Raw genomic sequence first — 27976 nt, 5'->3', positions numbered from 1 at the left:
TTACAAATGTTAATCTACTAAATAAAAATTAAAATTTATCACTACAGACTCTAAACAATAAAGGGTGATGTGATGAGAATATTTAATTTTAGGCTATAATATAAATATCACTTACATAACTAGTTCAACGTTTCTACGTTTTGTATTGTTTGTTAATTCAATAGTACTGTTGGGAATGAACCGTGAGAAAAGTTGATTCAATGCGAATGTCGAGTTTAGCTCCGGTTCACCCTCCTCTTACTTGCAGCATCTGAAAACTGATGCTGTCGCAGACATGATACCTGAAATCTGGAGTCATGTTCGTCTGAAGGGATCCAGAAATAGTCGGTGACGAAGAACGAAGGAGCTCAAACGAACTCTTTGTATCGTTTCGACATCAGAGTCATCTAAATTACAAAATGTAGTGCATTATAGGTGAAGAGGCATTCTTAATTTTTCACCAGGTGCTCAATTGAGTGCACTACGATGTTAACTGACACGGTCCTAAAGCACGATGGAACAACATAACGCAGCAATGGTGGGAAGGGTTCATTCATTGTGTCATTAGGAGAGAAGGCCTCTCACTTATATTGCACTAAATGTTGTAGTTTAGGTGACACTGATGTCGAAACATTTAAATCAGTGTACCGTTCGTTTTTAAGAGTGCAAAGAAATAATATATATATATATATATATATATATATATATATATATATATATATATATATATATATATATCATAAATTTACTTATAAGTACAAGGTATAAATAATATGTAACCAGCTATTTACATCCGATAAACAGCTCTAATCAAAATGGTTTTAGGGCTGAAAATTAATCTAAACTGCAATTTAGGTATCTGAATAATTATAAAACATCCGTGAGAAAATTTTCTTGTGATTTTATGACTCTTATACTTTTAAAATATAAATAAAATCTCCTTGAAAAGTGGAGCCCTGCCATGTTGGCAGACACCGTTTCAGAAGAAATTAAATCCACTAAATTCCTTGGAATACACCTAGATCAAGAGTTGAGATGGAGTGCTCACTTCGACTCAGTTGTACCAAATTAGTCTTAGTCATTTATGTTATGAGGTCTTTAGCCAAATACTGTCCGATTCAGGTACTGATGATGGCATATTATGGTCTGATTTACCCACATATTACCTGAATTGGTGTTCTTGGGCTCTAGTGCAAACAATCAATTTTTGAGAGCCTTCAAACATCAAAAGAAAGCGATTCGAGTTATTGCAAACATGAATTTCAGAGAGTCATGCCGACCAGCTCTCAAAACCTTGCAACTGTTGACTCTGCCATGTCTATACATCCTGGAAACAATTTTATGCTGTATGCCCAAATGTACCCTGGATTATGGGCCTTGACGTGCATGGACATGGGACAAAAGGCAGAGACAACTGGAATGGCATTTTATAATTTCGGCAAGTTTTTGGCATGTATAACTGGGAGACCACCCATTTTGAAAACAGACACTGGAGTTAAAGATGGTGTACATTGGCGAGTGACTGGAGAGAATGAGTGCAAAATTTGTATGTGTGAATGTAACACTGTGGTATGATTGCAAAGTGTTATATTAAATGGCTGACTTTTACCATATAATGTATATTTTTTACGGTGATAAAAGATTTTAATTTGAAACATCAAATTCATCATTGCTATCTGTTGTTCCCATCCAAACGATTGTGTTATTTAAAACAAGAGAGACAATAATAAAATATCACTAGGTTTGAAACAGTTTATAATTGTTTTTTTTATCACATAGGAACGTAGACTATTATCAAAATTGTATACTTTACTTGAACTTTAATATCTGAAATTGTTTTTAGCGTTTAAAGTTGTAATTTTATTACAGTGTACTTAAATAGCGTCACACACACACACACACACACACACACACACACACACACACACACACACACACACACACACACACACACACACACACACACACACACACACATATATATATATATATATATATATATATATAAGAGGCAAGTATAAAGAGCTGAACTTGGTATGTATAATTTTTTAGTTATCTTAAATACGAGAGGTGTGTGTCTATTAGATTTTATATTATTGAATACTAACTCAACTGTGTAATGGATTCCATTAACCTTCACTTTTTTTTAGCTAAAATGACAAGAACTCTGCAATTAAAAATGCGCACAGAAGTATACATATAAACTATTATCAACTTATCCCTTTCGATATTTTATGTACGTTTTTATTATGTATTTTATGTTATGTGTTTTGTAAAATGCTTCTTAATATGAAAAAGGTAACTTCTCTATCGGCCCCAACAAAATAGAAACTTCCCAGTGCTTCCATCCAAACGTTACTTCTATAACAATAATATGCCCAGAGGTACACGATGATAATCGGGTTACTGAACTTTTTTTCTATTACTTGCTATAATGTGTTTTCTGTTTCGTTGTGTGTAATGGAACTCTCGTAACTTGTAAGAGATTCATTACTTTAACGTTTTAAAGTGAAATTCTCTTTTCTTTACATTAATTTATTTAAGACCTGTTATAAATTAATCCAAACACAGAACTCACAGAATATACTAGTGTGGTTCAATACGTTTATTTTTGTTTGCTGCTGGCTTGTTCCCTTTCGTGTGCTGCTTTTGCGGCAAAAGTATGATTTAGTTGCTTCTCGCACATGCAAGCCTGCGCTCTGTCGGAGCGCTGTGTAACTAAGACGGGAACATATCGGAGTGGCGGCAGTTTTCATTTGCTCCTGGCTGTTTGAAGAGGTGGTTAGCATCTAATGTGATTGTGCGGCAAATTTTAATCAAAGTTGTTTTTGCAATTATCACGAAGTGACTGTGAAAGTGTTTGTACGTTGTTCCTGGCTTAACACAAATCTCGTAAGTCTTTTTATTTAAACAATAACTAATAAACTCTTAGTTAATAAATTCGTCTAAATATTTAATATTTTTGTAATTTTACACAATTAAAATGTTGGTACATATTTATTTGATTCATTGAAAAGATATAAATAGTAAATAGGCTATGTCACGAAATTATTATTTTATAGCATTTAAAAGTTATTAAATGTACTTTACACCATATACTCCATTATACTTTTATAAGTAATTCTAAAACAACTTTTAAAAATTACGTGAATAAGGTATAGAATATTCGGTATTTATTAACTACTTTGATTTCATAAATAAATAAATAAAATTTGGACCAATAAGATTTAAAAACAAAAATAAAATTGGTTTGCAATACATCTTTGACGTTATCATTAACTTAGATGGCCATTAATTTACAAACTTTTAATAGTTCAGTGCAAAATTTTGTAACAACGAGTGTTAACTAATTTTCGTAACACGTTTCTAGCTTTGCTCACTTTTATAAAAAAGCGTGTGCTAGAGAATGTAATCTGTAGGATATTATATTAACCCTTACATTGTATTAATGAATCAAATAAATGTACTCAATTTTATTTATGTTATATCTTACAACAGAACAGTGTCTTTATTATTAAATATCAGCAATTGGTTATTAATGATGTATTTATAATCCTTTTAAACGAAATAAACTTAAATCAAAACATTCTAACGTGTAAAACTTAACCTGGACTATTTTAGATCTGCATTTTTCAGCGTACCGGGAAATAGATATATTTATAATTAATTGCTGTTTAGTTGAAAATCAATAAGTTATTGACTGGCTTGAAAATAAGTCAAATATTTCCAAACGATTCATTTTTATATTCGATTAAATTTAAAAGTTCAGCACTGCGTAATTTACTAGCCATATATGAAATAAAAATGTACGGTCGACTGCAACTGCAATGGGCCTAATTGATACCAACTCCGCACTGTACGATAACCACTCTGGAAACAAATCAGATACTCATTATTTTCTTTAACAATCGATTTAAACTGATAACCATTATACTGTACACACTAAATAAGAACCATCCGACATTAAAGTGGTATCGTCGTTTATATCGGTCGAATTTTAATAATTTTGCACGCACAAAAAGTGGCCAGGTCCGCTCTTGGAGCCCATCGGTCATGTATAGATCGCCAAAACATCGGACTAATGAGGTAAACCTGTTCTGAGAGGAGGAACGTCGGACTAGATTACCTCATATTTAAGAGCCGTAGGCTTTAGACTTCACAACTACATGTCTACTATATTCCGTAATGGTTAAAACTTTACAAAGTTGTCGAGCTGAAACTTAATCAGCTGAAATAATCAGAGTTATCAAACCTTCCACATTCATAATATTCGTGTTGTCGCACAATTATTAAAATACATTTATATTGCCAGTTCCCGTGAATATTTTCGTGTAAGACAGAAAGATTTGTATTTCGTGACAGCTTTTATTATGATTTTGGTGTCGACTTTCATTAAATATGTGGCAGTAAAGCTATAAAACATGACATTTAATACTGAGAAATATTCCTAAACTGTAGTTTTAATTTGCAAGTTCGTTCACCCTCTGCGAATCCATAGGTCTACTTTGCGATCTGTTATATATACTAAGAATATTTTTTGTTTAATGAGTTAAAATTTAGGCACTGTCCAACAATAACTTACATAGGAAATGCTTAATTTATTGTTTGCCCATCTGTGTCAGTATTGGTTTTTATTTTTACGTGCCCAATGAAAAAATATAAATTTTAATATATTTAGTTCGTTATTATTATATTCGCTTTTTATTATTTAGCCTGCAGGCTTAGAAAGCCAAATAATTACACTGTTGTAAAACGTGTATTGAATAGTTATAAAATGAAATATTTTAAGACTAAACTACAATTTGAGGTAAAACTTTTAAAAGTTTACAAGTGTACCTAAAAATCTAACGAGATCTGGTTTATAAAACTCGATAGTTGAAATTTTAAATATTTCAACAGTATAGAGAGTTTCAATTATTTTGGAACTACAGTACTGCAAATCTTTGGAAAATGTACATCGGGTGTCAAAAGCAAATTGTAACATTACTTATATACAGTTTCTTAAAATCGAGTAGGCTATCGTAAAGTTTAAATGTATGACAATTATTATTGTTTTGGCCTCTTTTATGAGCTATTCAATTTATTTGCTTCAGCCAGCCGGCCTTCCAACTACTGATATGACAATGTCGTCATATTTATACTGTACATATTAACTAAGAACCATTCGATTAAAGAATATCGTCGTTAACATTAAGTATATAAATTATGTAATTTTTATCTTTCCATCCAAATGTTAAATAAATATGTAGCCTATTATTTTAATTGATGTTTTTATTAGTGTAGCACTGAAAATCAACTTTAACAAATCACAGCTACGTATAATTGATGATTATTTTGACGTTAATCTCAATTTTCCAGTTACTTTTCATTTGTTTTTTACTGTATGTAATTTAGATCAGATGTCCATAGAATCTTCCCTTCGCTCTTCAAAACCTTTGATCGAATGAATTAAGGACTTTTAAGTAAAAAAAGAAAATAATCCAAGCATAAAATAACGTTTTTGGTCAATAAGGAAATTTCTCCTTTTACTTCTGCTTTACTCAGTTGGTGAGGAGGGATCAAAGTAATATCCAACTCATCAAAGACAAATCGTGTTTTAACACCAACCGAAAAAATGCAACTCGCTCAAAAAGGTAAATAGGAATGTGGCAAACCTAAAGCATATTGGGTATAACTTTTCACGTAACTACAAAGTGCTGTAAAGTACCTCGATGCACTTTGTAGGCGTGAACTTAGTTAGACAGTATAATGGTGTAAATAATACCCAGTTCAAGCTGACCGCTATGAATCACAAAAGGACAGGGATCGCTCCAGACAGGACGTCCTTGTTTAATATAATCCCAAAAGCGAGAGTATCCCAGTGCCACCCAGTTTCGAAAATAGTTTGGCGCCATAATGCTCTTGTCACCGAGGTATAATCGCATCAGTGCGCCGCGACCACGGCCTCATCTATATTCAAAGCTCCTAGACATATCCGCGGCTCGCTCGCTCGGACGCGGCTCGTCGCTTAGAGCGATTTCACACGAGCCACGAATCGCCGACGAAACGCTGGAAAACTGTGTTAGCTGTGGTAACGAAATTGCGGATTCCATGTAGACCGCTAGCGTGAGTTTCGGCGTTCTACTTCGATATACATTTCCCTTCTCTGCTTTATTCAACAGTCGGGTCATTCCATGTCAAATCAACAATTTTACATTACCATTTTAAATCATGCTGAAAATAGGTATACTCATAGTAACTGCTGAATTTAAAGAACTTTTTATCTCAAACCGTTTCGAAATACGGATATGTAACATGAACATACGTTTATGCATTTGCCCTGGGATCTCTCATAATTGACCTAGTGCTTGGAGAAGTGTTATTTTCCAGACTTTATGTTACCATTTTAAGATTTTAATTTAATTTTTCCAAAAAGTAAATAATTTTAAATTTTAACAACGTTCCATGAATAATTGTTACTGTTGTGAATATTATAAAGTAAATATAAATATGAGATAAGAGTGAATTCATAAAAACAATTCTGACATAGTTTTTCCTAAGTAGCCTTTATTAAATACTTGTATGTACTTATCATTACGAAATATTATTTTCGATTTGAGGTTTTTCCAAAAAAGTACATAATTTAAAGTACGTTATTTAAAATATTTCAATACTTGATCAGGCGTCTCTTGATGAAGCAGCGGGGATGAAAAAACAATGTTTATTTTTATAACACTTCGCTGTTTTGTACTATACGACCATGCAGAAGAGTGGCAATTCAGTTTTGGGTTCATCTCATGCTGAATGCCAAATCGTAAAACCTACTGCACTCGAATGAGTTCTGATTGAGTTGGGCGTCGCCCAATAAGGGAGAGCTAGAACCTTTTTTTTGATTCCACAACACAGGCATACACTCTTCTTCCATTATAAACAATTCAATCTCAAATTCTCATATTTTTAACATTTAAACAATATTAATAACAGCAGAACTGAAATAAAAGACACAATATTTGATATTTCGGAATCTACGATTTGGCAATCTACAAAGGATCATTGTAAGTATCCTCGCACATTACTAGGTCATACTTATATGGAAACCGTTCTTGATCAGATAATGATATAGGTCGAAGTACTCAGTAGTAGGTACCGTATGTATGGTCATAGGTCAAGTACTCATACGTCATACCTATTTATACAAATTTAATTATCTTCTAAAAAGTACTACCCCGTATAAATTGTTGTACGGCCATCGGTAAAACATTCTAGGTAGGCCTTCATAGTTATAACACAGTTTCATTTAAATGCTTGAATTCATGTTCAATTTGTATTTCATTACTTCGTTTATGAAAATTGTTATAGGTATATTGTTACGGACAAATCAGCAGGTTCACCAGTAAGTCGACCCTTCACATTATTCGATGACGCGTCACTCGGTATTGTTTGAGCCGATGACGTCATTTCTTATTCACGCAATGACAGTGACCGTTTTGTTGTTGTCAACCTCGCAGGAAAATATGGAAGGAAAGAGTTCCTGTATTAGTTCTTGTTGTACTCAGATTTTCTATCTGAGCACATATTTTCTATATAAGCACAGTAGTGCTTATTTTCTATTAATCGTGATTTTGATTCTGCATTTAAAAACATATTATTTTATAAGTAAGGATGTCCACGTTTTGAACAATTTTGTTTGAATACTGACCGATGTTTATCAATATTATTCACAAACTTCTTTAACCGTTCAGTGATTTTCGGACTTGGTTACAAATTTAAGACTATATTGAAGCGATTCCAACAAATTATTATTTATTATATTCAGTGATCTGACATAAGTGTCGTATTAACATGTATCCTCTCCCTGGATAAAAGTCAAACAGCGCAGAGTTAATAAATTAAATCATGATTATTATGTTGGTATTCTTTATTCAATTTCATTAATAACTTGGCCCGCTCAAAATATTTTATTTACTGTAATTTTGAACGATAAATATGTATTTCTTTGACCAAGAACGTAGCTAGGAAAAAATTTTGGGGGTTAAGAGGAGTGATATTTTTTCGTGGTGGACAGAAAATAAGGAAAGTGCAGTAAACCGCTCATTCCCCCATTTTGTTCCTTAAAAGAACTCTTTCATTGTTGAGAACGATCTCTCATTAGTACATGTCAGCAACACTGAATTATTTAAATAATAATAATAATAATCGCTTGCTAAAAGAGCAATTAAACAAAATTGCAAATTGGGGCGGGGGCGTCCGGACCCCTTGGACCTCCTCGCTGGGTACGTCCTTGTCTTTGACTACAGTATTGCTTAAAACAGTGTGTGTTAACTTTTACAATTCGGAATAAACACAAACAATTTATGAAAGTATCGACAAAACTATTGCACGAATTGATGGACAGAAGTGGGCCAAAACGGAACATATACCCAGACCGAATAACAGGCGCGGGTGTAAGGGGAAGGGGTGTCCAGGTGTGTAAAGACAGACGCGTGCATGCCCACCTGGTCTGTAGTGACACAGCTGTACTACAATAGCCGATAATGTTGTAGTGATCCGGATCCGCAATCACCGCCGCCGCCCACGCGACTCACCAGGCAGTCGTTACTGGTACTTCCAGGACCTGCACAGTAGCTGTACTGTAGTGTAGTCACCAACAGATGGTATATCCCGATAAGCCCAATCCCTGCAGATAACCTATCTTATCGTTAAACGGTTATTCCGTCAACAACAAGAGAGCGACGTTGCTTTACGAGTGCGAGTGTTGCTTTGCGTAGTACTCATAAAAAACTTGATTTGCCAATTTGAGCTCGGTATTTTCTTAACACACGAGTCCGGTTTTAACGAGGTTGACGAGTTACTAGTACCGACTGACACTGAATTGTGGGAACGAAGGATCTGGACCGAATTATCTTTAAATGTTTATCTGCAAGTAATTAGACTTTACCGTGAATGTTGTTCCACGTAAAAATGAATAAACACGTAGGGGCCATGCAGAATACTTTGTTATTTTGCACAAACGTAAAAAATAATATTATTCCGTTATTACACTCTCTAACTTTACACTCAACACACTCAATAACTTATGATATTTATTCTGTTTAGCTTGTTTTAATTTCTTATAAGTGTAAAAATTTTAGATTTAAATTCAAAAGTAAATCCTTTTGTCAGAACACCAAAGTACCAGAGTGCAAAGTACAAACGATTTGATTTGAACTTGAATGCAATTTCCTCTTTAATGCAATAACAGAAAAGAGTCCGCTGGTCTCTCAAATCAAATAAAACGATTTGATATGAATTTGAATGTAATTTCCTCTTTAATAAAATAACAGAAAAGAGTCCGTTGGTCTCAAATAAAATCAAACGATTTAATTTTAATTTGAATGTAATTTCCTCTTTAATACAATGACAGAAAAGAGTCCGTTGGTCTCAAATAAAATCAAACGATTAAATTTTAATTTTAATGTAATTTCCTCTTTAATACAATGACAGAAACGAGTCCCTCTGGTCTCTCAGATTACATTAAACGATTTGATTTGAATGTAATTTCCTCTTTGTACAATAACAAGAAACTGAGCCCTCTGGTCTCTCAAATCACATCAAACGATTTGATTTGGATGTAATTTCCTCTTTGTACCATAACAGAAACGAGTCCGTTGGTCTCTCAAATCAAATCTAACGATTTTATTTGGATGTAATTTCCTCTTTCGACAATAACAGAAATAAGTCCGCTGGTCCCTACAACCATACTTGACGGTGACACCTCCTTGACACGACCGTTGCGGTTACAAAGGTGACAAGAGGCCAGGAAGGACGAGCTGGGGGATGTTGTCGTTACCGAGATCACTGGAGGGCGACCTCCCTCCAGCAGCCGTACTACCGGTAACTGCGCACATATGGCGCACGGCACGCGCATCGCACTGCGCCTGCGCACTCTCTGGAACACCCCAGGCTCTGCATCGTCCGGCACGGCGCCGCACGCTACGCTAAATGAACTAACTAAATTTGTACTCAAGGGTCGGAATATTTATTGCGTGTGCCTTTGCTATAACTTAAACTGCTTGTTAGTCCTTCGCTATTCATTGTTTCTTATAGAAGTCAAGACATAACCAAATACAAATACATTTATTGCCGTATAAGACCGACAAGTTGCATGACAGTGTCAATATCTTAAAATTGTTATAACAAAGTCGATAGTTAAAAACGAAAAGGTGCTTAGATTTATTCAACGATCAAAGAAATCAGCCTAAAGAGTGGAATCCAATTAAGATGGTTTAAAGCGTAAATAAATGTCAAATCAAATCATATTTTATTACATTTTTACAATTGTATAGTGCATCGTCATTGTCAGTAAACCATTATTTGTAAATAGTCATTCATTCACACACGCACTCAAACATACACTTCCACACATCCTATACCTCTCTTAAATCCCAGCGGCTCATCATGAACTCATCGACAGAGTAGAACGCACTAGACTCCAATAGGCGTTTTATACGAGTTTTGAATTGGTTTTTATTGTTGGAGTTCTTTATACTTTCCGGGAACTTATTGATCAATCTGACACCAACTTGTGGCAGATGCTGCGTAAGCGTCAACCTGTGATGTTGGGCTCGATAGTTGTCCCTGCCTCTTGTCTCATATCACTGAATGTCCTCACCACGGACCAAGTGCATTTTGATCTGCAGTGCATGATCACGTCGAATATGTAGAGGCAGGACAAAGTTAGAAATTCAAGTTCCTTAAAATATTCTCTGCACGACTTTACGTAATTTAACTTTCCAATTAATTATTCTGACTCGCTCAAATTTGTTTTTGGCAAATGTAATACATCTACGCTAAAATATCTCCCACTCAGCGGAAACGCCCGCCACCAAGTGCTCCTTCAATTTCAGCTTGAATTCCGATTTGTTTTGGATGCACTTCAGGAAACCTCCAAAAATTCTGGAGCTAATCCAACAGAAAAAGGTACTTGTAAAGATAGAGCGAGGGGGCGGTGAGTGGTAGGGGTGACATTGAGAAGGAAGGAGTGACTGATACATTGAATAAAACATTAATTTGATACTTAACTTTGTTATCTTAATTCTTATGCTCACGTGGTACGATCGGTATCATGAGTATAAAGTTTCCTGTTCAAACCGCGTCAAAAAATTGCTAACACAATTTATATATTGAAATATTTTGGCCTCGCAGTGGAATCATATTTGGCCGAAAAATCTTCTTGAATGAAGATGGATCTCCATCCCCAAGGCCATGATCTTGAAAGGTTTCAACTGAGTTTAAACCTTAAATCCTTGATGACAGTCATATCTGCGTTATCACTGGTCTGAAATTGTTCACGTCGTTATTGATGATTTCTTTAACACAAATTAGGTTTTGTTTACAGTTTTCGTCTGTTCCCCTAATTAATAAAAGGAGTAAAATGAAAGCCAGCAATAAAGAAGAAACTCGTAAAAAGAATCCTCAAAGGAGATAAACAATTGGTGTTTACCAACATTTGAATGTACAAATAATTATTATGACATACTTCATACAATGTCATCGACCGCGGATTTGAATGACTCAACAAAACACAATTGTAATCAAAGCAGTAGCTCTTTTGTACTGTCTAGTGTATATTGTACATGCACAGGTGTAACAATGTGTAGTTGTAAGGTCACATCATAACAATCTAAATCCAGAAGACACCAATTATTTAAATTACAATTTGATTTCTAGATAATGCAGTTTAGCAATTATATCTCAATTTAAATACAAATTGACTTTGGTTTGTAAAATATTTATAATTAGTGCAGAAAATTACTAAATGTTTAAAGTGATTACACTGTTGGGTATGATTTTCTGTGGATTAGTCCATTTACACTTTACCAAGCGCATGACTTTCTTTTGCCACATGAAGCTGAAAGTGAAAGTTTTGCGGTTTTGTGGTGGAACTGAATATTTGTGGCTTCAGTTTTTCAATTTTCATACTGAACTGTGGAACCATCACTCAAGTTGGCCGGTGCAATTAAATTATGTCTCACTCACTTTTATCACCTTCAAGCTTATTCGCTATCAGTGACCAGAGATGTAATAATTAACACAATTAGGTAATTATTACCAATAACAACCACTATTCAAACAGCATGACCAAACTAAAGGTGATCAAATAAATATTCAAATATCTGGAAATCCTAAATTAAATAAATAAAAAAAGTAAGTTCGAGGTTAGCATATTGAAAACAAATTGAATTATGAGTGAGTTGACTTTTTAGAGTTTTATTGAGAGGCAAAGCAAAACATTTACTACGTAGACCAAGTTCAGTAATTGTAGATAATGAACATTTGATAAAAAATGTTGTTCATTTTAGTGCAAATCAATTGTTGTTTAAGGCTGCACTAATATCTACTATGATAATCAGGGCACCGAGTACTCTGAGAATTCAGCCATAGAGTAATGTATTATTACTCTATATAACATTATTACTCTGTGGTCCAAATGTAGCTACGGTCTTGGACATACTTAAGTCTTTCTCACTTCAGACATACAGTAATTATAATGTGAAGACAATTTTAAGAATGTTTCTATCGCTATCAGTATCTTCAGAGTCTGTCCTGACGGCCATTTGATTGTAGACTTATACCCTGGCCAACCGAGGCTCAGCGTCAATTATGAAAGGTCCTCAACCGTTCTGCGGTTTTTCAAGGTGTAAATCCTTTGGGGCTGTCTCGAAATGGGTTCGCGCTGAACATGAGAGAAGGTGGAGGTTGCATCCGGGTATGAGAATGAACAGAATGGTCCTACTGTGGCGTCTGACCTTTTCACTAAGTAGATTGATGACTTCTCAGGTTATAGGTCTGATCACGGGACATGGTCACCTGAGGAAGAATCTTCACAGAGTCGGCATCCTTCGGGAGGATCTGCTTTGTAGAATGTGTGAGGAGCAGGATGAAACTGCCGAACACTTGCTCTTTGATTGTCCTGCAATAGCAAGGGAGCGGTATGCCATATTTGGCAGTGGACAAGGGTGGCGAATTTCTCCAGGAAGACCTGATAGGTTGTTTTCGGCGGTTTGTGGAACTGCTGAAATCATACGTTAGACCTCATTGTGTGCTTCCGGGGTGCGCAAAAGGCCCTTGAGGCTTAAGTGCATGGCAATAGGCCGCCCCATAGAAGAAGTAAAAGGTCCATACGAATAATTTAAAATTTGTACGAACTTATTTTTAGTCCAATAATTATGGGAGATGTCTCATTTAACAGATATAATTCACATGCAACTGAACTGTTTTATGTTTATTTCGATATTTTTAGAGGTTATCCACGGAAAATTCTCAAACTTTTATGTATTTCACGGTTTAAATATTTTAAAAGTATACTCATAAAAATCATAAAAAGCGTTAGTACTCGTACGTACCTTTAGAATGAGACATCTGCCGTAATGCTACGGTCAAAATTAAGGGCGTAGGAGTGCATAAGGTTTAACATTGTCCTATAGGGAAAACCTCAAGGTCGTTTAACAGCCGGATTCTAAAGGCACATGTTACGTATTGAACGATTGAGTGTGTAAAAGAGACGTGGCAGGACAGTTTTTCTTAGAGGGAATGAATTATTTATTAATAAGATAACGTGTCCATGTATCAACGGCTTGCATTAATGTTGTTTTGTGAACTAGGTAATCAATATATCCAGTAAAATCAAACTGGATAGACTTTTTACTTTCTAAGCATCGCGTCAAAACGCGTCCGAGCGAGCGAGCCGCGGATATGTCTAGGAGCTTTGAATATAGATGAGGCCGTGGTCGCGGCGCACTGATGCGATTATACCTCGGTGACAAGAGCATTATGGCGCCAAACTGTTTTCGAAACTGGGTGGCACTGGGATACTCTCGCTTTTGGGATTATATTAAACAAGGACGTCCTGTCTGGATTGATTCCCTGTCCTTTTGTGATTCATAGCGGTCAGCTTGCATCTGTGGTAGATGCATTTTGCTTTGTCGAGCCAGTTAAGTTCATTATAAAAACTAGGTTTCCGCCAAAAACGATCTTTTACTACACACAGTGCAGAATTTGTTTATTGTTCTATTTTATTGTCTTACTAGCAGTTGCCCGTTGATTCGCACGCAATTTCGTATGTTTTGCATCTATATGAGCACTTCCGGTGAATTATATTTCTGATGCCCATGTTGAGTTTACCTTCTTTCCACGATCAAAAAATATGTTTAAAAGTGTATACTTTATGATCATTGTGATTTATTCCAATCTTAGTATTTTTTGTTCCATAACTGATTTTGCCTCTTTCCCGATCAAGACAATCTGTATTACAGATCAGAGAAGCCTATTTCTGTTCAAAGAGAACTAAGATGGATTTTATTTCAATTTTTAAATTGATAGTAAAAGTTATATATTAACTTTGTCTTTTATATCTAATGATTAGTAATTAATCAGAATGTATAGTTAAAAGTACATTAACAATTATACTACTCGTTTGTATCGTTATAAACAGAAAAATATTTCTAACATATTAGTAACAGTCCAGCAAACTTTCATCTAGCATAGTTCTTTCCGACTGCTTTAAAGGGAGTCTACAGAGTTAAATTCTGACCATCTGGTTTCAGAACATTTTATAATGTAAATGAGTACTTATCCAATCGCTGAAATTTAAAACAGCATGAGAAATAATGGTTATTTATTATTATGGTTGATTTACTCACTATACAAGTAAAAAAAATGTAAATAATGAATTATGTTTACACAAAACATTTGATTACATTAGACATGCTTTTTTAGTTAATATTTCACAACTTTAGAGACCAAGATGGGATTTTTTGTTACGTGGCTGGTGGGGCGTAGCCCGAAGGGATTTTCGAAATAAGAATAGGACTATATTCATCCCAGTGACCGTAAGAAAGTCCATCTAAAATTTCCGTACAATCGGTTGAATAGTTTACGCGCGAATTTCCACGGTATATTTCTTCCGGGATAAAATTTCCGAAACCATCGGGTATAATACTTGTGTTAATGTGAAGTTGTAGTATGAAACGATTTATAGTTTTGTAATAAAGAATACTGTAAAAAGTCGTTTAGCTTCCATGCCCTCGCCTAACTGAACAAACTTTAATTTTTTCGCAATGTTGTCGAACAGTGATTTGTTAGAGTGATATAACATGATACGATTTCAATTTACGTCACGTATATATATTGATTAGGGACTTGGGAAACCCTATAACTAGCCAATCCAATTATGAGAGTGGTTAACCCTTTCACACTTTGTAATGACATTAGTTCATTTATTATAGACATCAGTCATGTAATGCGTTACAATCTAATTATAGAACTACTCAATAAAATAAACTTTGAGGTATTTAAATTATTAGTTTAGGATTTGTTATCGGCGACGGATGATTTGATAGTGTAAACAGGATTTTAACAGTTTGCCATCAGTGTTGAATATACATAAATTGTATGTTTTTATGTACTGAGATCTTATTTAAACGCTTGTTTGATTTGTTTAAATAATATAGTAATGAAGAACGGATATTTAAGGACCATAATGATGTGACTACGTTAAAGTAGTTTTACACTTATTTAAATCGCCAAGAATTTGAAGTCCGTAGTTTCAAAGAAATTTAAATAACTTTCATAGTAATTTTAAAACAAATGCACTAAATGCCTTCTTTATCTAGATTTATAATTTAGAAAAGACGCTTCTTGAAATTTTGAAAGCGATCTTTAGGCTCGAATTTTAAAATGTTGTCAAGTACACTAAATTTAAATTAAAGAAACGTGTGAGTTGTTTGTAAAGTCATCGTGTGTTTTGTGTAAGTATATATCTCAAATCGCAATCTTGAAAACATTATCGACTCTGCATTTTCTGTCCGCTACACCTGATTCGCTCGGTTTCTGCAAGAAAGATGGGTCCAGATAAGGTCTCGAGGGGGAGGGAGTGGACTATGAAATTGGTTGTCATCTGTAGATAAGAAACACGACGCGCTCGAGGCACTTGCGACTGCAGATTTATGGTACTTTTAGATTACAGTATCCTTGCACTTGATTTATCTCAGCCTGCCAGCACCATCGGAGCTTCTTCCGGTGTTCGTTGGCGACCGGAGTAATTAGCTAGATCCGTCAAAGAGATAACAGAATTCCTGACGGTAAAGCAAAGGTGCTTTTGAAGATGATTTGTCCGCATCTCACCGAAGACTCGTTTTCCCCGATATTACACCATAGATCAGGCGGTAAGCGCTTGTTTCGTGTCGCGTGGTATATCATTAACTACAAGAAATTATCGACCGGTGTTTGTCTGACGTTGCTCTCAGCGGTTTGTCTGACGATTACGAAAGAAAAAAGCTCAGGAATCTGTCGACGACTGGTTATCACCAGATTTTACGCAGGCTGTAACAAAAGTATCCCACGCTTCCTTTTATCTTCCGATCGCCGAGGTTTAAAGCCTCCGAATTGTTAAGTACGATTTATCTCTTGCGGCGTACCACAAGTGATCTGAATTATCGCGGTGTTGTTCCTCCTCTTCACATTGAACAAAATGGAGCTTTTCTGTTGCACCTCTTAGCACACCGCAACTAAGACTGTCATTCCTGCCTAGAATCGTTAAAGATGAAAGTGGCCCGCCCTCGTCTCCGTTCACTGGCTGTGTCGCAAATATGAGCCTAGCCTTGAAGTTGTGAGCAATCTCCTATTTCTCCCAACAATGAGTCAGGAATGCCGTCGCTATTACACTTCCGTGGCCAACCGTGACTCAGCTGGCGTACTTCCGTCGCACTTCGCGTAATGTAGCGTCGCGTCATCCTACAAGTACGCTCACTCGGCCAACCGATATCTGTCTGTAGACAGAGTAGCTGTTGACTCTTATGCCTTATACTTTGTTTTTAGAGATGAGGCTAAAATGTTTTATTCTTTTATTAACCTTCCTAATTTTAATGTTATTACTGGTAAAAACTAAGTAACTCGTGATAAAAAATTCTTTGGTGCTCGTGTATTTGTTGGCTTCTCAAGAGACCTTGAGATTTACCCATAAGAACAATATTAAATTTTAAATAACTTTTGCCCTTATGCTCTTAGAAGTATGGGAGATATCTCTGAGGCATCTGCCTTAATTCTACAACTAAATGTAAGGTCGTAAAAGATTTTGAAGTTAAAACAGGACAATAGTTTTATTAAAGATCTAAAATTAAAATGGCAACCAGTATAGCGACTCTTTAATACTGTTTTATTGCAGACACTTTAGAAATTAATTGTGTTAGGTACCATATTGAAATAAAAAAAAAATAAATAAAAATGTTCAAACCCGAGTAAAAACATTCAAAATTGTCCAAATTGTTTACACTTATGTAGAAAACGAAATCTTCCTTAGGGAAGGAAACGAGTTATGGACTAATTTGGAGTTGTGCATTGCTATATTATGCGTAGTGTACACTTTTGACAAGTATTTTTAAGGATCTCATACATAAATATACTCTACTTAATAATATTCAAGGCTTCCACACTATATCATTGTGGAAGATGTTTTCCTATATAAATACAGATTATTAATACAAATTATGATCTATAATAATATAATACACGGTTATTTATAGTAATCTAGACTACGAGAATCTAATTGCGGAAGCGCTTGAAAAAAATAGCAATTGATTTAATAAACGTATTAGTGGAATTCAAGCCATTAATTTATCCGTATAATTTGCGCGTATAAACCGTTGGGATTTTAATTAAGTTAATGTATAGGACAGTTGTAATAGCGTATCTTTTTAAAGCGGAGTTTAAGGCCTGTTCAGCCCATAAATTTCCCTTAAAAGCCAGGCTCACCCTTAATTAATGCAGGGTCTACTCATTCAGAGACAGTCGTAGGGGAGTGTGGATCAATGCAATTAAATTATATTAGTTCTACACACCTGGCTCCTAATACTACATTAAATTACAATCCTTGAAGCTTGCATTATCATATTAATTTCTTATCATGTGGAGGATCATCCTATTGAATAAAGTAATGCTCTTAAAACTTATTACTTTAGTTAGCAGTGATTGTATTTTATATTGCTGCCAGTGAATAAAATAGAGCAAGAGCAATTGCGTCTTCAAAGTATGTAGGCTTAAAATATAATGCTAAGAATTTAATCAAGGTAGTATTCCTCGAATTCTGTTCAGGCATTGATTGATTCGTGGTTTATCGAGAGCGGTCGTCTAAGCGTGGTATTTAGATCGATAACAGCGACCACCTGCTGATAACAGGACCGTTATTTATCAACCAGTCCCTGAATACCGTGACAGATCAGCAGCTGACAACAGTTTGTTTACTGTTAGTTACTTTAATCACTTGGTAAAAGTCGTCGCGTCTGTATTGAAGGAACAGTGTGTACAGTGTGAGTTAAAAGTATGGATGCACTCTGTTTAGTTTTTGATGGATAAAGATGGAGGGATGGAAGTAGGGCAATGATTACATAGTAAATTATACTATGTAATCATTGAAGTAGGGACACCATTCTAGGAAAAAGAAGTGAACGTTTTAGTCACTGTTACAACTTTGCACATTTCCCAAAAATGAGATTTATTTGGGGGGCGGGGGTGGCTCAAAATTGTTAAATGTAAAGACCCAATAAGTGCCACTTAAAGGGCTTGATAAAAGATAAAGAACAGTGGAAACTAGACCTTTGTATCTCAACCCAGTACAAAATGGCAGCTCATTGAAATTAATTGAGGCAAAACATAAACATCCACATTCAGAAGCTCCAATAACTAGACAACTACTTTCCTTACAATCTCAAAACCTGTTTTACAGATATTACCAGCTGCAGGGCAGGCCTCCCTTATCTTATCAGTTTCGAAGAAGTCCAGTATCATGATCAGTTTCTGGTTGGAATTAACAAAGTTAAGACGTGTTTTGTGATACTTTACGTTGAAATGGAGTGTTTAAGTGAACAAGTGCGCATGCTCCTAATGATGCGAGGCTACGGGGATCGGGTGAGATCGATCGAGTCATCAATACAGAACAAGTGGTGGATGTATCACCACCACGACAAGGTAAACTACCGGTAATTGTTATTATACCGACCCACTATTATACAGCGCACTGAGGTAGATAAATTATACTAGATCACCATAAATATGTTACTAGTAGTGCCAAAGTTAAAGTTGACCTTTACGAGCGCTCACGTGGTCTGGGATTGAATTTAGGCATATCTCGAGGGATATTTTTCTTCTTTCACCAGAAGTGCAGGGTAGGTGCCATCGATGTCCAGGGGCATTTCCGATCTGTACTTTCCCGACTTAGGAACACGTGCCAGATCTTCCAACGCGATCTGACGTCGGAAAAGTACCGTTCGGAAATGCCCCTAGGCATCGATGACGCCTACCTTACACTTCTGGTGGAAAAGGTAAAACTTCCCTCGAGATAATACCTAAATTAAAGCTCAGATCTCGTTGGTACTCGTAAAGGTTCCTGTAACTTTTCTACTTATAATAAGTACGTATGTATTTACCTACTTATATCGCGTAATAACAGGTAGTAGGTAGGGTTAGATTATAATAGTGGCCTCCGTATAATAACCAGTACCAAACCACCTTCCAATGCGTCAGTGAAAAAAATGTGTTGTGCCATACTCGGTATGTTAGCAACATTACTGACAACAGACAGAGCAGATCAATTATCTACACTTAGTGTTAAAACCTTACGCAAAAACAATACGTATGTCGCCAATGAAAATACAATTAAATTATATCTCTACTAAGCGTTACCTATTTAGATCTGTGTCTATGTATTAATTTCTGAAGCTCTCATTGGGTATTATATCTTTCTTAATCATTTGGAAGCACCCAGTATGATATAAGTTCAGTTTGGAACTAAAACATGAAATGTGATTTTGATTTATGGACTAAGAATCAAGACTTCTGATCTTAACAGCCAACTAGAATATGATACAGTGGATTCAATCGTTTTTAATAAATTTTCAAATACAAAGGTAGATCGAGCCGTACACCATTTTAAAGATCTCTGCTACATATTTTTAGAAAGAATGTTTGTTAACATAAAAAGAATTTGAATTGTTCAAATTTTAACGGGGTAACAGAAAATACAACTTTCACATTTTAGACTACCCTTGTATACAAGAAGCGAAATAAATTAAAATTGTTCTAAAATAATCCCCCCAACTTTCAATTTTAGGGTATTTTTGGGGTGGAAAATGGGCGTTTTGTTAAAACGAAGAAGGTAGATTTTTTTGGATCAGCCGCTATACATCGTGGACGTGTGATTATGCCCACCCTGTACACTTTAGGAAGCTTTGCATCAATTAGTAAAACATTTTTTATTCAGACGGACAACGTTAATGGTGAGTTGACTTTTACTGACTTTACTGTGTTAGTCCGGTGACACAGTTAATAAAGAAAGAAAGCTCTGCTTTTACGAGAAGAAAAAACATTTCCCCTGTACAGGTGAATCAAGGGATCTGAGCGCGCGACCGAGGCTCTACTAGCCATCCACAAAACATTGACCCTACCTACGCGCTGTCATTCTGTGATTAATTTAAAAGAACTGAACCCCTGTTATTTGAATATAACCACGAGACAACTGAAAAATCAGTAAATATTTTAGTTTTTGCCTCTTGAGTCACGAGAATACCGAAGGATGGCCTCTAAAGGAAAGCCCAATGTTTTTGGAAAAGACGACACTCTTCCCCTACCGCCCATTATGCGACCGGTACGCGCGTTTTATTATTCGATATAATCCTATAAATATGAAATGAGTTGATTGATTAGGTGTTCCTAGATTAATACTAGATGATGTTCAGCTGGGATCTCCAAGTACAAAATAAATCCAATTGATCAATGAATACAGTTTGACTATTCAATCGGTTCGTTTAGTGGATTAAAATCGTTGTGTTGTTCGCCACTTTACATCTTGGAATCCCAGGATTTGTCATTAATCGGGCTCAAACACAATGAGCGAATCTAAGAGGATTTAAAGTCGAGGTCACCTGGACGCCTCCAGAGATCGACCATAATCCATCACAGTAAATATCAGGAAAATGGAAGTATATGGGTATTATCTGTATTCAATGATCTAATAGAATATTTATGTGAAGGTTGCAGAACAAACATGTGTCGGTGTTGGATTACCGTAGGTTGTACCGTGTACAGTTGACTTCTAGACTATGAGTGATTGTATTTCCTGTAAAGAACTGTTGCAGGACGTAGTTGCCATTTGTTATAACTTTGATTTGAATATTCAGTTTGAGTACTACACTTAGCGTGGAATAGCATTGAAAGAAAAATAGGAGAATATTTGGAAGTATAAATCATGTAATTGTATGAAGCTAAATTGAATTTTCTTAAACGAATTCAGAATGATTATAAGTTTAAGTGAAATTGAAGATAACATAAGATTGTGTACGTTAATTGCATCATCAACATAATTGTGGAGCACAATTGATTGAGTTTAAGGTTCTAAGGCAGCTTTGGTTAACGCCTTAGCTAAGCATCCTTATGGACAAATGTTTGAATCTCTGCATTTTTACAAATTAAAAAGAAATCATCCAAACCTAGCTTAAATTAATGTAACAATCGGCCCCGGCTAAAAATGTACATTTGTTTGAAATAAAACTTCTGTTTGAAAAGTATAATTCTGGGATGAAAACTCGTTATATTGAATTAAAAGATGTTGGAATGAACATAAAAAGTTAAATATGTAAATAATGTAAGAAAAGTCATGCAATTTAAATACTTGGGATTTATTTAAATAGTAATAAAATATATAAATCGAAGTAGTACCTGAATCCCATAACTAAAAGATGTCAGGGATGTCTAGTCTAAGACATGACCAATGTCATGTAGAAATTTAGTCTGAATGAGACATATTGACCTTGCGTGGAATTCTGATGAAACAGGAACCAATTGTGGTTTTGATCCTCTTGGCCAATGACATTCTGGATTGCAAAAGTAGACAGTAACGTGAATCGTTCTTTAAAAATGGCCTTAGGTTGTTGTGTCTTCCTCTGATTTGGTCGAAAACGCATCGAATAGATTGAATAATATTTCGATTTCCAAGTAAAAAGACTGAAAACAGTTGGGTTTAATTATGTGGAACCCCATGAAAGAATGAATGCTGTTAAAGACAAAAAGATTAGTTTCGTCAACATGAAGTTCTTGGCTGACAGAAGTAAGGGTCAAGGCTATGGAAGAGAATTGAATACCACACCATTACAACATGCACCTGCACAGCCCAAACTGGAGACGGTGGAGTGGTTACGTATTTGGCTAGACCGTACACTACAATACCATCACTGCCTTATCATCATCGTAGCTGAGACATTTCCTTCTGTTCAACTGATAAAAATTTAAGTAAAAATGTCAATATTTGATATTTGAAGACGTTTTAAATTTGGCTACGCATTTTGGTTCATAGGCCACAAAAACTGTATGCAACAGTCTTTCTTGAAAGGACGGATATAGAAGCAACTGTATAGAAGGCACAGTATCAGTCAAGCTGTCTGTGCTGTGAGTGCTGTGTGCACGATGGACACCCAGAAGACACCCTGATGCCCGCCTATGTGTGCAGACCCTTCATTATGTCGAGAGGCGCCCACGTGGGACATCGACCCGCCTGGAGTATCCTCTCTCCATATCGAATAAAATTTCGCTAGTCGAATAGGCCGAAGCACGTTTCTTTACAATGTAATAAATGTTTACCAAGGATTTTAGTTTCCTTTTAATACTAAAAAATATAAGATCATCCATTGTTGATTTCTTCTCGCCGAAACTGCATTTAGGGTCGACTAGATTTGAGATCGTGCATGAATGGCAAATAATCCAATTTATCAAATTACAGAATTTTCAAAATTTTACATTGGCATCTCAAATGTCAGTAAACCATATTTATAAATAATTATTCATTCACACACGCATCTAAACTTACACTTCCAGACATCCTATGCCTCTCATAAATCCCAACGGCTCATCATGAACTCATCGACAGAGTAGAACGCACTAGACACTAATAGGTGTTTTATACTAGTTTTGAATCAATTTTGATTGTTGAAGTTCTTTATACCTTCCGGGAGCTTATTGATCAATCTGACACCACTTGTTGTGACAGATGCTGCGACAGCGACAGCCTGTGAAGTTGAGCTCGATAGTTGTCCCTGTCTCTTGTCTCATATCGGCGAATGTCCCTGCCACGGACCAAAGTGCATTTTGATCTGCAGTAAATGATCATGTAAAATATGTAGAAGCAAGGCAAAGAAATTCAAGCTCCCTAAAAGATTCTCTGTACGACTCTCTGTAATTTCCAATTATTCTGACGGCCATTTTTAAAGTCTGAACACAACAAAAATTTTCCCCCAAACTCTTCGTAGATGTAACTTAATCTCTTTCCATCCCTGACTACAAAAACTACTTTGAGTTTTGCCCCGGAAGAGCAATGGTAAACCTTAATCACTTAGTTTTCGTCGTAGAATTATGGGAGATGAAATATCTTTTAAAACACAATTAATATGGATTCATAAGTCTTATAATTTATCTTGTAGAATGTATACTTTTTAGTATTTGATAGAAAAATAATCGACATTGCTTAAATAAATAACCAATTATAACTAAAAAGAGTTAGTATACGTATTAAATATATATCTTTAGAATGAAACATTTTACAAAGCAGTACGATCACTGAAGAGAACATTAAAGTGTTTGGGATTTAACATAGTTTTTATGGGAATATAATCGAAATGACCGCTATTACGCACGGCTCTTCATGTTTTTATCTGAATACATAGCTGTCATTATGATACGGTGGCCTACATCGTAAATCGTGCCATTAGGATCTTTAATTGAGGGAAGGGGAGATAGGGGGAAAACAGAATAATTTATCCAATTGATAAAAGCTGTCATTCATAGTTGATATTATCGGCTGTTCGTTTTTTAAAGAATGTCTTTCTAAGTGGAGCTTATTTAAAACTGTATACTTTGCAATGGATGCACTACAATCAGAATTCAATCACTATACTCACTTCTGTAATTTCATGAATCGTCCATTATGAAAGTGAAATTATAAATAAATTAGCGTTTGTCGATGCGGAAATGCCTTATTAAGTGAAAGTGTCGTCGAGTTGACGGCAGGACTCAGGAGTTACCCCAAGAGTTATCAAGATCTTCCTTTCACTGCTGCTGAAACTAATGATTAGCAAGTGTGCGATTGTAGAGGAATTACCCATCCGATGGTGGGTTCGGTGAATAATTTTCTTGCTTAGAGAACACGGAAAACTGAATAACTACATGTTTTGTTGCTCTTGTATTATGGACTGGTTCTGTTGGCGATTGTTTCCTCACCACTGCAATTTCCTAAAGAAATCAGCTTTGATACCCAACTAAAGGAAACTCAACAAGTGAAACTACTTTTTATTTACAAAGATAATAAGTAACAATAATAAAGATTCAAATACGTAACATCAAGATACGTGTTATTATTGTTACTAAATATTCATCCTTCTTCGTCGAAGTCTAAGATTTAATTTGTTTTACACACATCAAAATGAAAATAGTTCGCAACAACAAACGAAGGTTAAGTTAACAAATCATGAACATTACTGATATTAATAATGAAAAACATCAATGAAAATATATTAGAAACAACTACGAACAGAAATGACAAAATAATGAGATAATCTACAGTTAATTGGCGATTTGAAAGAATACAAAACACAACAAAATGTTCAATTTTCGCAACCATAGTACAATTAAAATTCTTAATAACCGATCAACATTTAACACAAGAACTACTGAAACAAAAATCAAAGCAATGAGAAATATTTAAATTATTTCTTAGAATGTCCTGTTATTTTACAATTTATTAATGAATTTATTACTAAATATATACAATGCGTAATTATGAGTATGTAAATGTACTTAAAATGAGTTTTAGAAATGTTCATCCTTTCTCATAACTATACCAACACCCTTTTAGACACTACATCCTGCGACCACTGTAGGGACATTTATTAGTAGATTTCTGTCCCTAATTATACAAAACCTATTTAATCACATCTCGTTAATTCTCAGTTCTTTCAGTATTAATCTCACTGTTTTATTTCTTCAACAGTTGGCTTGTTATATAATTGTTTTTGCTATGATGGTTGTGCTTTTTCAAACTATTTAACATCATCTTTCTTTTAATTGTTTAAATAATTTTCATTTTTAGTCGTTGTATAAAAAAGTTTCTTTTATTGGTTTTACATACAAAATATTTTGTTTACACTACGTTAAGATGTTTAATGTTTTCGGTTTTATTAGTTTAGAAATAATACGAAAGATCATTCAAATCCATTACAAGTAAAGGATTGTTCTTCCAAGGTAACCCTTTCAAATGTAAATGAATGCTAGAGGTAAAGTTCGTATACTAATTAGGTTATTGCTCAAGCCTGTACTAGTCACATATTCCATCGATCTCTCTGGTCACAGGCGAGTGAAGTGAGTTCAAAAAAATGAAACCTTACCCAGAAACACGATATCTAAGGAGTGGTCTGCGTCGTCGATTTTCGTTTATTTTGTCGTGACACTGTTTTTGTAATTTTTACTAAGCTTTACATTGTTCAGAACATATCAATGCTAAGGTAATATTCATCAAGTGTTAAATATTTATTGTTTAATTACGTGCAGAGAGTTGCTGTTAAATTATTTTGTCTGTTATTTTCTTACACTGAAAATTAACAGTGAACCGTGTATAGGGACTACTTTTAGACGAATTCCACAACCGTAAATGGATGAGAGGTTATGAACACAGTAGAGAATGTTTTATTATCAACAGAATAATCGAATAAAAAAATTATAATCTAAATCACAATACAGAAGTAATAATTTATATTAAAGAAGAAAACAAATGAAGATTTATATAACATATAGTAACAGAATAATACCAAATAGTTAACATTAAATAATTTAATTCTAAATAAATAGAAAACCTTACAACACAAAATAAATAAATCCGTGTATCGAAATTATGAGAGATAATTTAATTTTAAAAAAGCACCTAGTGAAAACTGCATTTATGATTAGAATAAATTTGTTATCTAATTTCGGTATAATTAAGAAAACAGGGAAAGAGCCTACATGGGCCTTAATGGGCTGTGGCATAGACTGGAGTTGATCATTTTAGGTTTAGATTTTTATCTTGAACAGTGTGTAGATTAAAATTATAAATGAAAGAAGAATTTTATTTAAAGTAGAACAAATTATGGATTTGATTTAAGAATTATGATAATTATTTGCAATATTGCAGAGAAATAAATTAAATAAAAATTAATAAGAATAGGATAATTAATTAGTAAAGATGGGTTAGTTTGGTAAGGAGAGGGGACAATGTCTTAAGTCAGTTGTCAGTTACTCTATGTCCTTCTGTAGTCAACAGAGATAAGTGACTAGGCCTCCTCACCGCTGTTAAGAATCAACAACTCCTTGTCTTTTTTCTTAAAAACGTCAAGTGACGGAGAATCAAACAGTTTTAAATTTATACAACCATTATAATAATCACGATATAAAATATGTGCTAAATAAAAACTGTTTGTTGTAGCAAATTATTTGTGAGGGTGAATCGTGTTAATTCCGACTATATTTGCATATTTGTGTTATAAAAATGTGGAGTTATAGAAAAAATGAGCCAAAATGTATTGAAACATGAATAAATAAAACTTTAATAAGAACTTTTTCAATGGGGAGCGTTCCAGATTCTTGGAACAATAAATCAAAGCGATGTCTTCTACGCTTCTCAAAACCAGCTTTAGTACAAATTTGTAAACTATAGATAAACTTTTAACATGTGAAGAAAAAGCACCACTCCCCAAGCTAGAATGTCATAAGAAAAAGGGATTGTACACTTATAAGAAATAATAAAGCTACTAATAAAGCAAGAGCCACGAATTTTTATAAAAATCCGTTAAATGTGAAAGTAACAAGAAATTATATTAAAAAGTACTTGTATTTAATTATGCTCAACGGTGGTAAGGATCACTCCAGACAACATGACGGTGACTTCCCAAAAGTCCCAAAAGATTTACAGTGGCAAGGAACGAACTGGAACCCGTGTACCAAAGCCATTAACAAGATTAGGTACTGTGTTTGCTGACCGGATGTTTAGACTCGGTGTTGAAGTGATTCGACCCTGACCCCTGAGCAACTCCACACTCGATCGGTGCGGTGCGAGACTGCTCTCTTGACCCGTCCGTACACTGCGAGCCACGCAATCTCTACACGTCCTGGGCAACTCCACACTCGTCCGTATACTAGCGAGCTACACCATCTCTACACGTCCTGAGGCAACTCCATCCTCGTCCGTACACTGGCGAGCTACAACATCTCTACACGTCCCGAGCAACTCCATCCTCGTCCGTACACTGGCGAGCTACACCATCTCTACACGTCCCGAGCAACTCCATCCTAGTCCGTACACTGGCGAGCTATACCATCTCTACACGTCCCGAGCAACTCCATACTCGTCCGTACACTGGCGAGCTACACCATCTCTACACGTCCCGAGCAACTCCATACTCGTCCGTACACTGGCGAGCTACACCATCTCTACACGTCCTGAGCAACTCCACACTCGTCCGTACACTGGCGAGCTACACCATCTCTACACGTCCTGAGCAACTCCACACTCGTCCGTACACTGGCGAGCTACACCATCTCTACACGTCCCGAGCAACTCCACACTCGTCCGTACACTGGCGAGCTACACAATCTCTACACGTCCCGAGCAACTCCACACTCGTCCGTACACTGGCGAGCTACACCATCTCTACACGTTCCGAGCAACTCCACACTCGTCCGTACACTGGCGAGCTACACCATCTCTACACGTCCCGAGCAACTCCTCCACTCGTCCGTACACTGCCGAGCCACTCAATCTCTACACGTCCTGACACGTCCTGAGCAACTCCACACTCGTCCGTACACTGCCGAATTACACTATCTCTACACGTCCTGAGAAAGTCCACAGTATACCATATATTTCTGACCTGACCAACTAACCTCATGAAAATATTTTTTCTGTATGATA

The 27976-nt window shown here is 35.4% G+C and overlaps 1 protein-coding gene across 2 annotated transcripts in view; it reads left to right on the top strand.

Moving 5' to 3' along the window:
• Positions 1 to 2732: 2732 nt before the first annotated feature.
• The window catches only part of LOC124357831 (protein inscuteable homolog), an 85843-nt gene continuing 60599 nt past the window's right edge, over positions 2733 to 27976 (top strand). For both annotated transcript variants that reach the window (XM_046809895.1, XM_046809894.1), the window contains exon 1: positions 2733 to 2871. The gene's annotated coding sequence lies outside the window, so the exon portion shown is untranslated. The remainder of the gene's footprint in view (positions 2872 to 27976) is intronic.

Source organism: Homalodisca vitripennis, chromosome 3 (genome assembly GCF_021130785.1).
Source record: "Homalodisca vitripennis isolate AUS2020 chromosome 3, UT_GWSS_2.1, whole genome shotgun sequence".
Taxonomy (NCBI): domain Eukaryota; kingdom Metazoa; phylum Arthropoda; class Insecta; order Hemiptera; family Cicadellidae; genus Homalodisca; species Homalodisca vitripennis.
The sequence above is the reverse complement of the archived record's forward strand: the minus strand, read 5'-3'. Positions and strand labels throughout refer to the sequence as shown.